This window comes from Peromyscus eremicus, chromosome 4, assembly GCF_949786415.1.
Source record: "Peromyscus eremicus chromosome 4, PerEre_H2_v1, whole genome shotgun sequence".
NCBI classification, from domain to species: Eukaryota; Metazoa; Chordata; class Mammalia; order Rodentia; family Cricetidae; genus Peromyscus; species Peromyscus eremicus.
In genome coordinates this window covers 58,101,455-58,115,125 of record NC_081419.1, presented here as the reverse complement: position 1 = coordinate 58,115,125, position 13,671 = coordinate 58,101,455, and the positions used below count along the sequence as shown (strand labels likewise).

General features: G+C 38.2%; 1 long non-coding RNA gene across 1 annotated transcript in view; it reads right to left on the bottom strand.

Moving 5' to 3' along the window:
* Window positions 1-7,333: 7,333 nt before the first annotated feature.
* LOC131909287 (uncharacterized) overlaps window positions 7,334-13,671 on the bottom strand; it is a 53,560-nt gene continuing 47,222 nt past the window's right edge. Inside the window, exon 5 of the long non-coding RNA XR_009378818.1 lies at window positions 7,334-7,462. This is a non-coding gene — a long non-coding RNA (uncharacterized LOC131909287). The remainder of the gene's footprint in view (window positions 7,463-13,671) is intronic.

Genomic DNA, 13,671 nt, shown 5'->3' with positions numbered 1-13,671 from the left:
AAAATAAATGTCTGATGTTAGTGTCTTCCTAATTTTCCATTATCTATCCTGACTATATTAACTGCTTTCTATCTGACTTCTCTTCAAACAGTCTCTTTAGACTGGTTCAATTTTCTTTTTATCACCAGAAGTAATGCTTTAAAGCTGAATGTGATACTATTAACTGTCCAGTTGAAAGCTTGAGCTGCCTCCTATGACTTTTGACCATGACCCAGCTTACTGACTTGGATGTGTGATATGCTTTGCGGTTTGATCATAGCTTGGTTGCACCTGCTCCCTTACCACGTCTCCTTCCGTTTTGCTCCATTTTTTCTGAAGGCTGGCCAGTGTGGTTACAGGCCTAAGTCTGGACCTTTCATGCTTCTGCTGTCTTTTTGCTTGAGTGGCTTCACTTTCATCCATATTCAGGGTTAATAAGTGAACTTGGTCATTTTGTGAATTTTGTTCATTTACCAGTAGTAATTCTAGCTCAAAATACTACCATTCTTTTTTTTTTTTAAGTTCTTGTCATCCAACTGTAGAGAAACAAAGTAAATTTGTCATGATTCTAACAGGATTAAGACAGTTCCTCTTCCTATACTTTGTCCTGGTCCTCAACTTTATCACATGAATGCTTGTTAGAAAAATCTGAAGCCAGATGGACCCTGATGAATGTTTCCTATACGTTGCTGTTAATGGAGATTATCTTACCTTGCTAATCAAAAGATACTTTGTAGCTAACTGTGAACATCTCTTTTAGCACTCCTTCAGTAGTTTTCATAGTCCTGGGATGGGGTAGCTAACAGTTTGAAATCTAAAACTGTTTTTATGTTATAATCATAGTGCAATAAAATATTTCCCTACATCTCCATCCAGAGAGTTTACATATCTTTCCTTTTAAATTGGATTATATATGTACATGCTTGCAGTATGCTTTAGTCTTCAGCCCAGTGACATGTCTAGAAGTCCATGGAGCTAGAAACGAACGCAGTTTGACAGATCTTAATCTCCTTTATCAGATGACTGATGTGTTCCAGAAATTTCAAGTGCCTTTCAATGTCATCAGCAGTACTAAAAATTCCACCAGCCTGGTCTTAGCCCAAAACCAACCACAAACATGACATAAAGTCTAAACACGAATGCCTGTCACCGACAGCTTTTCCATTCAGTTTGTTGTTGCTTCTACGCCGGGGAGGACTCCACAGCCATGCTGCTCTCTTGCCCTGTGCTGCCTCAGTTAGAGGTCAGTTTGCGATTTTTGGCAATGAGAAATGGAAAGTGTCTTTTTCAGACAGATGCTATGTTTGTCCTGTTTATTTAGGATATTTTAAAAAATAAATTGTTCACCCACAGAGGCTTCCCTTTCCTTCAGTGAGATCCATTTTGTAATCTTCAGTGCATTGAAACAACCCTCTTGGCAGCCACAGCAAAGGACCTCCTGACTAAATAAACGTGGAAAATCTGTGCTGTGCACTCACGGGTTATTTTCAATTCTCCTGAGACTGGAGTCACCATAGCAATGACATTTCACTCTACCTAGATCCTTATTGGAGATGCCTATTAATACAACATTTATCGGAGCAGATTAGTTTATTTTGGTTCTATGATAACACTTTTTTAAAAATTCAAACTGTCCCACATCCTTTGCACAGCCTTTTATGTCTTGATTCCTTTCCTTTACCCATATACAAATCTGTTTAGCTCTAGCTGCCTTAGTAGAGAATAGCATGAGACAGGCCACATTCAAGACTTAGAATATGTCTCTGTCATCATTTCAGGCAGATAGCCTGATGCTCTGGCACGAGGAAAGATTTTGAGATCCAGGGTTCTGAGTTAGAGTGTAGCTAGAGGTATAGTATAGCTCTGGTGAATCAAGAAGAATATTCTAGTTTAAAGAAATGCAATAAGCAGGTGGGTGGAGCCAGAAGTCAGGAGGATAGAAGTGATGAGACCACTTGAGTAGGGTACACTAATTAGAACAACCAAGAGGAAACTTCCCTGGAGACCTGTGCCTCTGCTGTCAGGTGATCTGAACTGATTTATAGGAGCTCTGTGAGACAGTGGTCACAGAATGTGGGTGTGTCCATAGCTACTGGCCTTGTCTGCTTCTCCTGGGTCCTGCTCTCCTCTTGGTGTGCCATTTTTCTGTCTGGCCCAGTTACTAAAGATTGTCAGCAGCATCCACAGAGGGCAGGATGGTGTCTTTGTAGTTTTTATATACTTACATCTCACTGCACCAGTTGCTAGCATGAATCTAATCTTTAATGTGACACAATATTTATATTAAAGATCTAGGATTGTAACTAAGTACTAGAACACAAATAAATGACAAATATACTGGTTAGTTTTATGCCATCATAGCATGATTGAGTTTGGTTCCTAATGTCCTCTAATTTCCAGGCATGGTAATCAGTGTGATTTTACTTGAAGCTGGTATTATGATATTTTTCCATAATATCATTTATTACTTCATTTAAGGATAACTATGTAGCAAAACTGCTTACACTTTTCCACCTTCGCATGAATATCTTCCTTTTTAGTTTCCATGCTCTTCTTTATGCAGCCATTTCCTACCCTTACTCTTTTCAGTCTCTTTACTCTCTGCAGTGATCTGTTTATATGCCTCAAGGCTCTGAATGATAATTATTTATGTTCACCCTTCTCTTTTGTACTGAATGATAATTTCTTTGAAAATGAAGAACATGCCATATATTCTATTTCATGGCACTTAGGCTTTTCCATGAGGCAACTGATATATTCTAGAGAAAGGCTTTTGCTCCATGGCTAAGATGGCAGTTTTACCAGGTCTGAACTCATGCTACAGTGAACAAGATTTTCATCATGATTTTATTGGGGACAACAAATGGAATGTTGTTAATGGAGACCACCAGGGAAACATAATCTTAACAAAATGAAATGAATATCCACATGCATTAGTACTAAGAACAAGGATACAAATTATGCAGACACATTGCACAAGCTACCTAATAGACTATAGAAGCTAACGGCTTCAGGATTAATTCTAAGTTACCACTTTTAAATTCGATTCACAGTTGAAACCAGACAGGTTACATTCCTTGTAGCAACATGTGTGTGTGTGTGTGTGTGTGTGTGTGTGTGTGTGTGTGTGTATTTTGTTCCCCTTAAGGTACTAAGATGATATAGTCTCTGTATTTATCAGAGGCCTAAGCAAAACAAAAATTGAGAAATTCCTCATAAGGATTAAAATCAAATGTCTTCTAATTGGATAACTTCAGTTAGGCAAGAGAGAAAAGCAACACTTGGGCTCTGATGTTTTCTTTATTGATTGCACATGAATGCACCTAGACAGGAGCTTAATAATCAACAGGTCCAGCATTCCAAATGCTACCTCAGATTTTAAAACTGACCTCTAGAAAAAAAAGACACACACAAGATCTTAGTAATCTACTTCCTATCTAGCTGCCAAGTGACCAAATGAAGGAAATGCTTCTGTCATGAGCAAATGAACTTCAGAGTTACTGGGCAAAGCCTCTTAGATTCTTTTCTTTTGTGTGGATTCTAGATTCAGACAGGTACGGGCTCAAGTCCTAACTCTGGCATTTATTCTCTGAAAATCTGTGCGACTGCTATGCTCTGAGTTGGTTTTCTCATATTCTGAGAGGAATTAAATGTCAGTTGTGGAAAGATGTGTCAGTATAGTCTAGTGCATAGATTATGTCTAGAAAGTTCTAGAAGAAGCAATGTGTGTTCTTTCCTTCCAGAGAGAGGAACTGGATACCTTCCAGGTAATCAGAGACTTTTGATATAAGCTCTTTTACTTTTACTTTTGATATAAGCTCTTGATATCTTTAGAACATTATAGCATTTCATGCACTTCTCTTTTAGGGTAAATAGAAAAAACAAAATGATGAATATGAAATAAAATTCCCAAAAGGAATCCTAACCTGGTACAAAATGAATCTTGTCATCTCCACCACCTCTGTTTCACCCTACAGCTTGCCATTCCCAATCTGAGGTCCACAAAGAGACTATTTTTATTATGGGAGTGTTAGTTATGTCAATCCTTGGTGTTTCATTAAAGGAAGTGTGGGGTTGTTGTCTTTTCAATTATTTATGGTCACAAGGTATTATTTTTTCTTTGTTCTTGTTAATGGGACTGATATATTGCAAAAGGTTCATTTTTAATAGCATTGGCAACTAAAAAAAGGGAGATACTGAAGATACCAGTAATTTTAGAAAATTCAAACTTGGGTTGTCATTGTTTTGTGAAACATGTAGATAACAGCATATTTCTTCCTTGAAGGATATTTATCTTGTCTATTAAGTATCTAGGTGCTGTTTTATGTTGAGGAGATTTTTCATTTCAACAAGGCAGACACATTTCCTTCTTGCATACATTTGTTATATTGCAGTCAACAGATAATCAATGGTGAATATGATGAATAAGTTAATTATTCAATATGTTAGACAGTGGATTATATCATGACAAAGAAGACAAAGGTGAATGAAGACCTGAGCATGGATGGGGGCCTTAGCTATAGCAGTCAGAGTAGTCAGCTGAGGAAGGAACTCGAGCAGAGACTTATAGATGTGAGGACAACCCACACAGACGTCTGGGGAGAGCATTCCAGGCAATGGGACAGGCTTTGCAGAGCATCCTGCATGGTCAAGGAACAGCAAAGGTACCAGACTGACTGGTTAACACAAGAAAGAGAGGACAGGTGTGAGGCTACTTCAATGTTTTAAGTCAAGTAAATGGCACCAGCTTCTTCTCTGAGATGGGAATGTACAGTGTTTGGTAGGTGATGAGTGATGCAAGACCAAGCAAAGGCAATATCAGTGTGTGGGGAAGAACACACTGACCTCAGCCAGCATGGGGACAGCTGGAAGAGGGTCAGGCATGGAGTAAGGTTAGAGGCAGTTTCCTGTTAGAACATTCAGTATGAAGTGTCAATCTCAGATGCTTCTGATGTCATTTGTGTCTCCCTTTCCTGCTGTGTGCATTTAAAATCACACAAGAAGTCACTGCTTTAGACAGTCCTTTCCCTTCTTAAATCAAATTACCATTATGATGCTATTCAACCCCCTGACACTCACCCAGCTAGTGTCTTCTCAAACACTTCTCTTTGCTTCATTTGGTACTCTAGACGTTGCAAATGAGATGATCAGTCTGTATCCTTTATGTTTCTTTTGTCTGTATCTTTTTGCTTTTTCTCTACTTCACTTTGGAAAGCTTTTTTAATCAACTTTCAAGATATTTATGTATTTATTTATTTGATAGTCATTGATTTTTTTCATTGTATCTTACCAGATCTGGAATTTCCATTTGGTAACTTAAAAAGTTTCTTCTATCACGTTTTTAAAAATAATTTTATACATAATTTTCAATTTCTTTCTTTACATAACTAGAACTTACAGAAATCTCCTAAAGCCACAAAATCAGAAACCATAATACATTATCTAAAGACAGACCATTATGAGACAAAAAAAGGAAGAAAAAGAAAGAAAAGAAAACCTCCCAAAATACCATTGAGTTCATTTTCTTTTGGCCATCTACTTCTGGGTGTGCAGCCTGGCCTTAAAATTGGTTTATATACCCAGTGTGACTCTGATAAAAAATTAATTTTTCATTTGGGAGTGATTACCAATTGAAGAAAGCTTCTGAGTTAGGGATGAGGACTTGTGATCCTTGGGGCTGTTTAATGGTGTATGTTGGCTATTTCCAACCTACGGAGTCTTTCTCCTTGATTTTAAGATCTGCTTGATAATTCAAAATATGCTAAGAGACTATTACTTAAAGGAAGTAATTTTGTAAATGCTATCTCTTCAGTGGGTACATGACAGGTAACACATTTTGAGTACCACAGCAGAGAGCAGGATGATGGTATGGGTTGGCCTGTATTGCATGCAAACCTGATAATTAAGGGGTTATGATTTAAATAAATTATTTATATTGGTCAGGATAGAAAGTTAGCCCTGTAGTGTAACTATTAACTCTAATTTAAAGCAAATATTCATGACTTACTGCTGCCTGTTTAATGTTCAATTCCCAACAAGATGCCAAAACAAAACAACCTTGAGATGTGACTAAACCTAAATTGACTGTGTCCTTGGAGTCAATGACACTGGAGTAAAAATTGTGTGCTCTAAGTGAATAAGCTGAATCACATAGAACTTTGAAGTGACCAGCCAGTGAGTATTACGAACCTATTTGTTTGTAGAACGGCGGCATGGCAACTCATAGCCTAATTATAAAATTCATTATAGTTGTAGTCATTCACATGCAGCTTGATATTACATATGGACAAACAAATATGAAAATAACTTATACTATAACAACCTTACACTGTATAGGATTCTTCTTTCTAGAGTCCTTAATTCCTTCTTAATAAACTATCTCATGCCTGCAGATTGAAATGTATATCCAGGCTGGGATGGAATTTCTGGTGATGATGAATCCTCAGGAAGAGTAATCAGGAGGGAGATGGCACAGCTACCATCAGGGTATTCCTAGGAGTGAGGCTTAAAAATGGCATTAGTATTCATGGAGTCAAGTTCCTTAGGTGCTCAGCACACAGTCAACAATGCCAGATAATGCTAGCGACACACAAGGAATCATCCCTAATTTTTTAATGTACTTTTGAAGATTTTTAGGAGAACATGGTGCTTTAAGTTAGAACTAGAAGGGATTTAAGTTTTATATGAAAATATTCTATTTTACAAATGAGAATGCTATGATAATTGGCTTTTCTATGGTTCCAAAACTTCTAATCTAAGCACTACCAGGCTTCTTGGCTTTACTTCCTTGGTTTGTAAGGAGGGGATAAATATATCACCACAACCAATATACAATTGTTAAAGTTATTGTGTGACAGTTCTAAATATTTATGCTCAATTGGAGCATATATACTAACCTAAAATAGTAAATGAAATAATTCTTCCTTAGAATTTTTATTTAGGTAATGTAAAATTGTGATATGAGTGTATTGTATTATATATACATTTCCAAAGTTTAATAATTGATTGCTAGATGCTATGAGCTGAGCCTGTTCTCATTTTCTGTTGCTCCTATTGTTCATTTAGTTTTGTGTTTGAGAGGGCTTTTCTCTGTAACTCTCGCTGGCCTGGTGCTGTGTTGCCCAGGGTGGCCTCAACTCATGGCAATCTTTCTGCCTCAGCTCTTCTTCTAGGACTACAGAATATGGCCTACCTCACCTGGCTCATCTTTGAAAATGGAATTACTGGTTATATTTTTGGAAGCTTAGTAGATTTTCATGTAGCCACCATTGGTTTAACAATTATGTTTTGAGGTGTCAATAAAGACACAGTTTTTCTTTAATAATCTCATTTATTACACATTGTTTTCCTTTGAGCTTCTTGCATAAAGAGGCTGGAGAACCTTGATCCATCAAAGCACTCTTTCTTCAGGAGTAGCCCACTTCCAGCCATGTGCTTTTTCTACTTCAAGGAAATGGTATGGCTAAACTGCTCTGAGGGATTTCTAAAAAAGAAGTGAAAAGTTTTATCTGCAGTCAACGCGTTTGGTGTGTCAAAATATTCATCATTTTACAATTATTTTCAACAATTAGATGTCAGTTCCCGTCTTTCTAGTTTTCATCTGAAAACTCTGGCATAGCTCCCTGTTGTGTTCCACACCACAGCTGATTAAATAAATTGCCTGCAGAGTGACCACGTGTTTCAGGCAACGACCATTCTTTAACAACCTTCTCTCTGCCTGAAGACCTGCCTAACAGACCTAGTAGGTGCTAGTGTTTGTTCTTACACTCTATTTCTGCCTTCAGATGTTTCATTTCTTGTCATCTTAGAAGAGGAATTTTTACATAGTGAGTTTTATGAGACGTGGTGCCTCTGGTTTAGTTTAAAGACAAGAGAGGAAGAAGAAGGTGGGATGAAATAGCCTTAAGTTTCATTCCCCATGGCTCATTCTACTTCAAAGCTCTCTGAAGACAGAAAGTTATACTTCAACTTTGAGAGCAAGTATTCCCCAGGCCAGTGTTACAGTGGTACATTTGTGTGGACATAGTTTGTTCATAATAACATTTACATTTGATGTAATTTGTCTGAAAATACAGAAATATATATCTCCTATACTTATAAATGCCCTTAAAACAGTCATTTTCTCCTTTTGATATTCCTTTCTCTAACTCTTCAAACGTATGACTGCACAAACTTACTTTACTGTTTACCTGTAACTTTTGTCATAATCCAACCCTCCTCTTTTTAGAATTATTTTTAAAAGATTTATTTATTTACTATGTATCCTAAAGAGGGTGCCAGATCTCATTACAGATGGTTGTGAGCCACCATGTGGGTGCTGGGAATTGAACTCAGGACCTCTGGAAGAGCAGTTGGTGCTCTTAACTTCTGAGCCATCTCTCCAGCCCCCCAACCCTCCTCTTAAACTGCATTGCCAATATGTCCTATGGCCAAACTACACAGTAGGAATTTGCTTCATCAGGACTGACGCATAGTGATTGCTCAGGGTGATGCACTGTCTGCAGGAGCTCACTGAGCTCTGTGGAGTTCCAGGCTGGATGAGGGCTTGAGTGGCTTCCTCAAGCTAGTTGCACAATGTTTTTAATGTTTTTACCTCTGAGTTAATTCAAATCAAATGATTTTATTAAAAAAATTTAAGAAGATTCCACAACATCAAAGAAAACATTTTTCAAATTATTAAATCTAGATTGTATTTGAATTTAATGTCTCTTTTTTTAATAAGCAATTTTGAAGAATAAGTTTTTATTGCCATACTACCTTTTATTAAGTTGAAATTTGTAGAAAGAAGCATCTTGCTTATGCTAAACATTTTCTTAACAACGTGAGAAAATTTTTTAAAAAGTGTGTGAAATGAGGCAGGCTGAAAAGAATGCGTCTTTGAGAAGTAAATTCATTAAAAGATTTCACAATCTTTTCAGCCAGTGGAATATGTTCTTTTTATGGCTCTGAGTTTTACCAAAGCAGCCTCATCACATATGCAGAAAAATGTTCTGTGCAACGGTTCAAAGTCAACATGCTTTTGAGGTTACAGTAAGAACTTTCTTCCAGAAACATAGAACATAAATATCTGCTGTATATATCCATGAACAAGCCTGTCACTACAGTTCACGTTCATCAAGAAAGCACTAATAACTACCAAACACAAACAGAGGGTCTCAAATGTTTCATTAGATATAGTTTAGTTACAGTTAACATATTGACTGCTCTCAGTGGTGCAGCTCTGTTAGAGAAAACGTGTCTCATGCTTATCATCACAAGAAAAGCACGTGCTTAACAGAAGATGCAAGATAAGAGGGGTTGCTGTGGTGTGAGAAGTGTTTCACCACACTGTGCTCATGGGAGGAGTTTCTGCAGGGTAGCGTTCTGGTACTAATTTACTAAGAAATATATTCTCTGGCCAACTCAGATCAAGTGGATGTACAGTTGTTAAATGTGTCTTTTATGCTCCTTCCACAAATTCCTTGGAATGTGAATAATACTATACTTGTCTTGCAAATGAGGACCTCAAGGTCTAGAGATGGCCTAAGTTATTTCATATCAAATGGCAGATAACAGTCAAGGTTCAAGAGCAGGTGTTGCTGGGTCCAGCATCCTCAGTACTTCATTGCTCCCATTCAAGGAAGTGATAGAAAGAATTCTATGACTCTAGAATCCCATTATTTCATTATACTCGCTTCTTTTGTAGCCTTACTACCTAAATGATGATTAGGAACATAAAAGGAGGCTCTCACAGGAATATATTAAAAATCAAATATGATGCAGACTTAGACTCTAGATAGAATAGCAAATGACAGGATGCTCACTGATGACTGCAACTGATTGAGATGATTTTGGCTAGTGTCTGACCAGTTTGACACACAGACCTTACCCACTTCAGTGTGACATCACACAACTTCATTTGATGAAAAACCTTACCACGCATTTTAGGTAATTGATAATTTTATAATTTTGAATGTGATGGAATCCTTCCTTATTCTGTCAAAAGAGTCCATTGAACCTTTCCATTAAGATGCTCAGTCAGATGTAACTGAGTATTATGAAGTGACCCATGGCAACATGAGATTAATGGTGAAACTCTTAACATACAGTTTCTTTGTACTTAGGGTGATTTTTTTTTTTTTTACTGCTCTCTTCTTATGTACTTATTACATGTGAAAGTTCCCATAGTTTCTTTCTTTCCTTCTTAAATATCTTTGTATTTAAGGTCATGCCCTTGACATAATATGCAAAACAATGACAACAGGTTTATGTTGGAAAATGAAAGCTAACATGTTTTCAGCATTTATAATCTATCAAATATTGGTCATTTAGACATATTCCTCTAAAAACTTTTTATGTATACTCCATCTTAATTGACAACTTGTGGCTTAGAGAGTATATCTTTAGCTCCTCTTGTGAACTCAAGTACAGGAAAATAAGTTACCAGATGACAATATTCATACCCTACACTGTGTCCTTATGCTCAGCTGCCTTATAATTATGTGGGCTTGATGAAGTCGCTGAACCTTGCAATGCCCCTGTCTGGTCATCCATAAAGGAGTGTGGATACAAAATAAATAGATAAGCTTCAAGGAGCTCATGTTCTTCCTGGTGGAAAAATGATCAAGAAAAAAATGTAATTCTGGAATGAACAAGATGGAGCCGAGTCTGGGAGTTAGCCTATAACTCCCCCTGGAAACCCTAAGAGTGAGCGTACCCTCAGGAGATATGCACAAAGCAACAAGATAATCAGGAGAGGAAGGCAGCCTTGGTCAATGAACAAGAAGAAAGCACAGAGGAAAGTGTGGGAGAGAGGTTTAAGGAACTAGAAAGGAGCCAAGAGTGTAATAGGACAGAAGCCAGGAAGCCAGTCGACAAGCCAAGCAAAACTTCTTACAGTTTGAGGATAAAATCAGATCATGTTCAGCAGTGATGTCATCACTGACCTTTCAAGACACCCATTGCTAGATCTACCATGTGGGACTGTAGTGGGTTCAGGGGTGAGGAGGGCAGGAGATAGAGGCAGGGCAGACAAACCGTCTAAGCAGTCTGGCATGAAGTGATGGTAGAAGCTATAAGGTAAAGAGAACCAAGGCTCTTAGGTTGGGGACGCTTAAAAGACTTTCTTGATAACATTTAAGGATCAGACAAAAAAACAAAACAAAAAAAACGTAAATAAACCACACATACACACACACACACACACACACACACACACACACACACACACACACACACATACACCAAGAAGTGACTAAAAGGGAAGGAGCAATAGAATGAGGCAGAGGAAAGAGGAGTAGCCTCATAGGCCTTCTGAAAAACATTTGTATTTTCAGAAATGGCTTCTGGTCTACTCTCCAAGAGGTAATAATAGCAGTTTAAGATTCTTTCAAGAACGCCCCTGAGTGTCAGACATCACTGTAAGTACAGGCTGAGGGTGCCAATGGGAGCCTTCATCTCTGCTTTCCTGAAGGCTTCATAGGTGGGCTGTCTAAAACAAGCAATAAACATGCTTATCATTTGTTGTGGACTATGGTGACAAATAAAAGGAAGAAGAGTGGGTGAACTGGAACAGGACTGCAGGACTCAGTGGATTTTCTTGTAGACAGGAGGCAGGAAGTTCAAAAGCAAGGAGACCTCTGAGTAGAAATCCAAAGATGATGAAAGACTGAACTATATGTCCAAAAGGCCAGGAAAAGTTTCAGATAAGGAAAATGAGGGCTGCAGCTGCCAAGGGTGGAGGGTTTTGCAGATTCACCAAGATGCGAGGAGGTCACAGTCTGGAGTAGGGTGAGATGACAGGAAGGAGCTTTTGAATCAGATCACACAATCATGCAAAGCATAGTGTGCTGTGTTCATGGGCACACACAGCTCAAGGGAAGGACTAAATTTGGATTGCTACTGCTTTATTTTATTAGGCTTTAAAATTGTCTACTGATGACTTTTTTATTTTGAGATATTAGGACATTTTAAGAAACTAAAAAGAAGCTATTACAAATCCACTCTGTAGGGGGAAGAGACACATATTCATATTCACACAATTTTTTTAAAGCTCTTACAATGCCACTGGGTTCTTAGAACTTTAGAATTATTTCCAAAGACTGCAGCTTCCAAGTCCTTACTCAGTAGGGATCCCAACACCCAACGTCTGTGTTACTGTAATTCCAGAGAATGCAGAGGTCCTGACATTTGTTTCCCTAGCTCTTTCTATGCCCTCTTTATCACTTACAATAAAATCCCAGTGTTCTCTTAGGACTTTTCTGTTTCTGCTTCTTAAACCTAGCTCGATCTACATTTAACCCCAGATCTACTCTAAAACATCTCATCAGCCTTCAGTGGGCTTGTGCTCCTGACTCTAATCATCACATCTTAGTCTGTGTGTGAGAACTCTTATTGTTATTGAGATGACTAATGCTCCCTCCTGGAAACAATTCCTTGACCTGGTTCTGCCTTTATGTCACTCTTACACCATTTAGTGGCCATGCTGATCCTACTTTATCACCTTGCTCTTGAATTCAGAGTATTCGACAAAGCTGTTCTATCTGTACTGATCTCAAAATCTTGGATTGACTTCCATCAATAGCATTCTATTGACCCTAAAGAAGTCATTGGGCCTTTCTGAGCTACAGGATGTGTAGGGCCTACCTCAGACTGTGTTATGATAACCTCTGTGAAAGCAGCTGGCCCAAAATAAACACTGAGATGTTTGCGGAACCTACTGCTGAAGACTGAACCACCCCCACTCCCCCACATGAAAAATGTTAGCTGACCTTGCTCTTCACAGAGGGTAGTCAACCATGCAGTAAATGGAGGATGGAGAGGGCCAGGTGCTCATGCTGGGGGTGGGGGGAGAAAAAGATACCAAGAGCTGCTGCAAGGGGGTGCTGAGTGGGGTGAGTATGTTGCTGAAACAAGCACCCGAAAGGTAGCAATTCTGTGCTACTGTAGCCTTATAGAAGTTTATGGAAGAAGCAACAGAATAGCAAATAAATAGGGTATGTTTCACATTAGGCAGGAAGTCTAATTTTTCATATTACATAGGAGGACTTTAATTTCTCATACATGGGTAATTATAATAAGCAAATTACTATAACATTTTGGAACCTCCTAAAGTTAAACATTACAATTATTTTATAAGTTTCATTTTCATATTTTGGCATTAGTAGAACTTTACAATATGCCTAAAACCACACACATTGATTATTAGTGTGGTCCCCAAATGGGAGTCTGATTAGTGTGATGACACCACGGTTCTGACGTAATTGTGGAGAGAGATTCTGTCCTCTGATTTCTGAGGCAGAACTTTTAGTATTATCCTGTAAAATAAATAAAACTAAAATTACATTTCTTATTCTGTCTCCCTCAAGACAATATACTGGTAATCGATAAGCCTAGGAACATGCAATGAGTATTTTTTTTCTACCAGTAGCCTAAGAGATAAGCAGTAGATAGCTTTCCTGATATTTATGTCTCTGTCTTCCATTCTCCTACAGTGTCTTTAAATAGGCATGTCTGCCCTGGCGATGATGGTGAGTGCTGGCTCACTAGAATATTTATGCTCCAACTGAAAACTCTGCTTGCTGCTTAAGAGTACTGGGAAGTAATCTTGTGATACTAGGCTTGTAACTATGCTCAGGTTTGTTACACAGGACAAATTAGTCTGCTCCACCAGGAAGGGTTTCTAGGCCGGTGTCATACTGCCAGAGAGGCAAG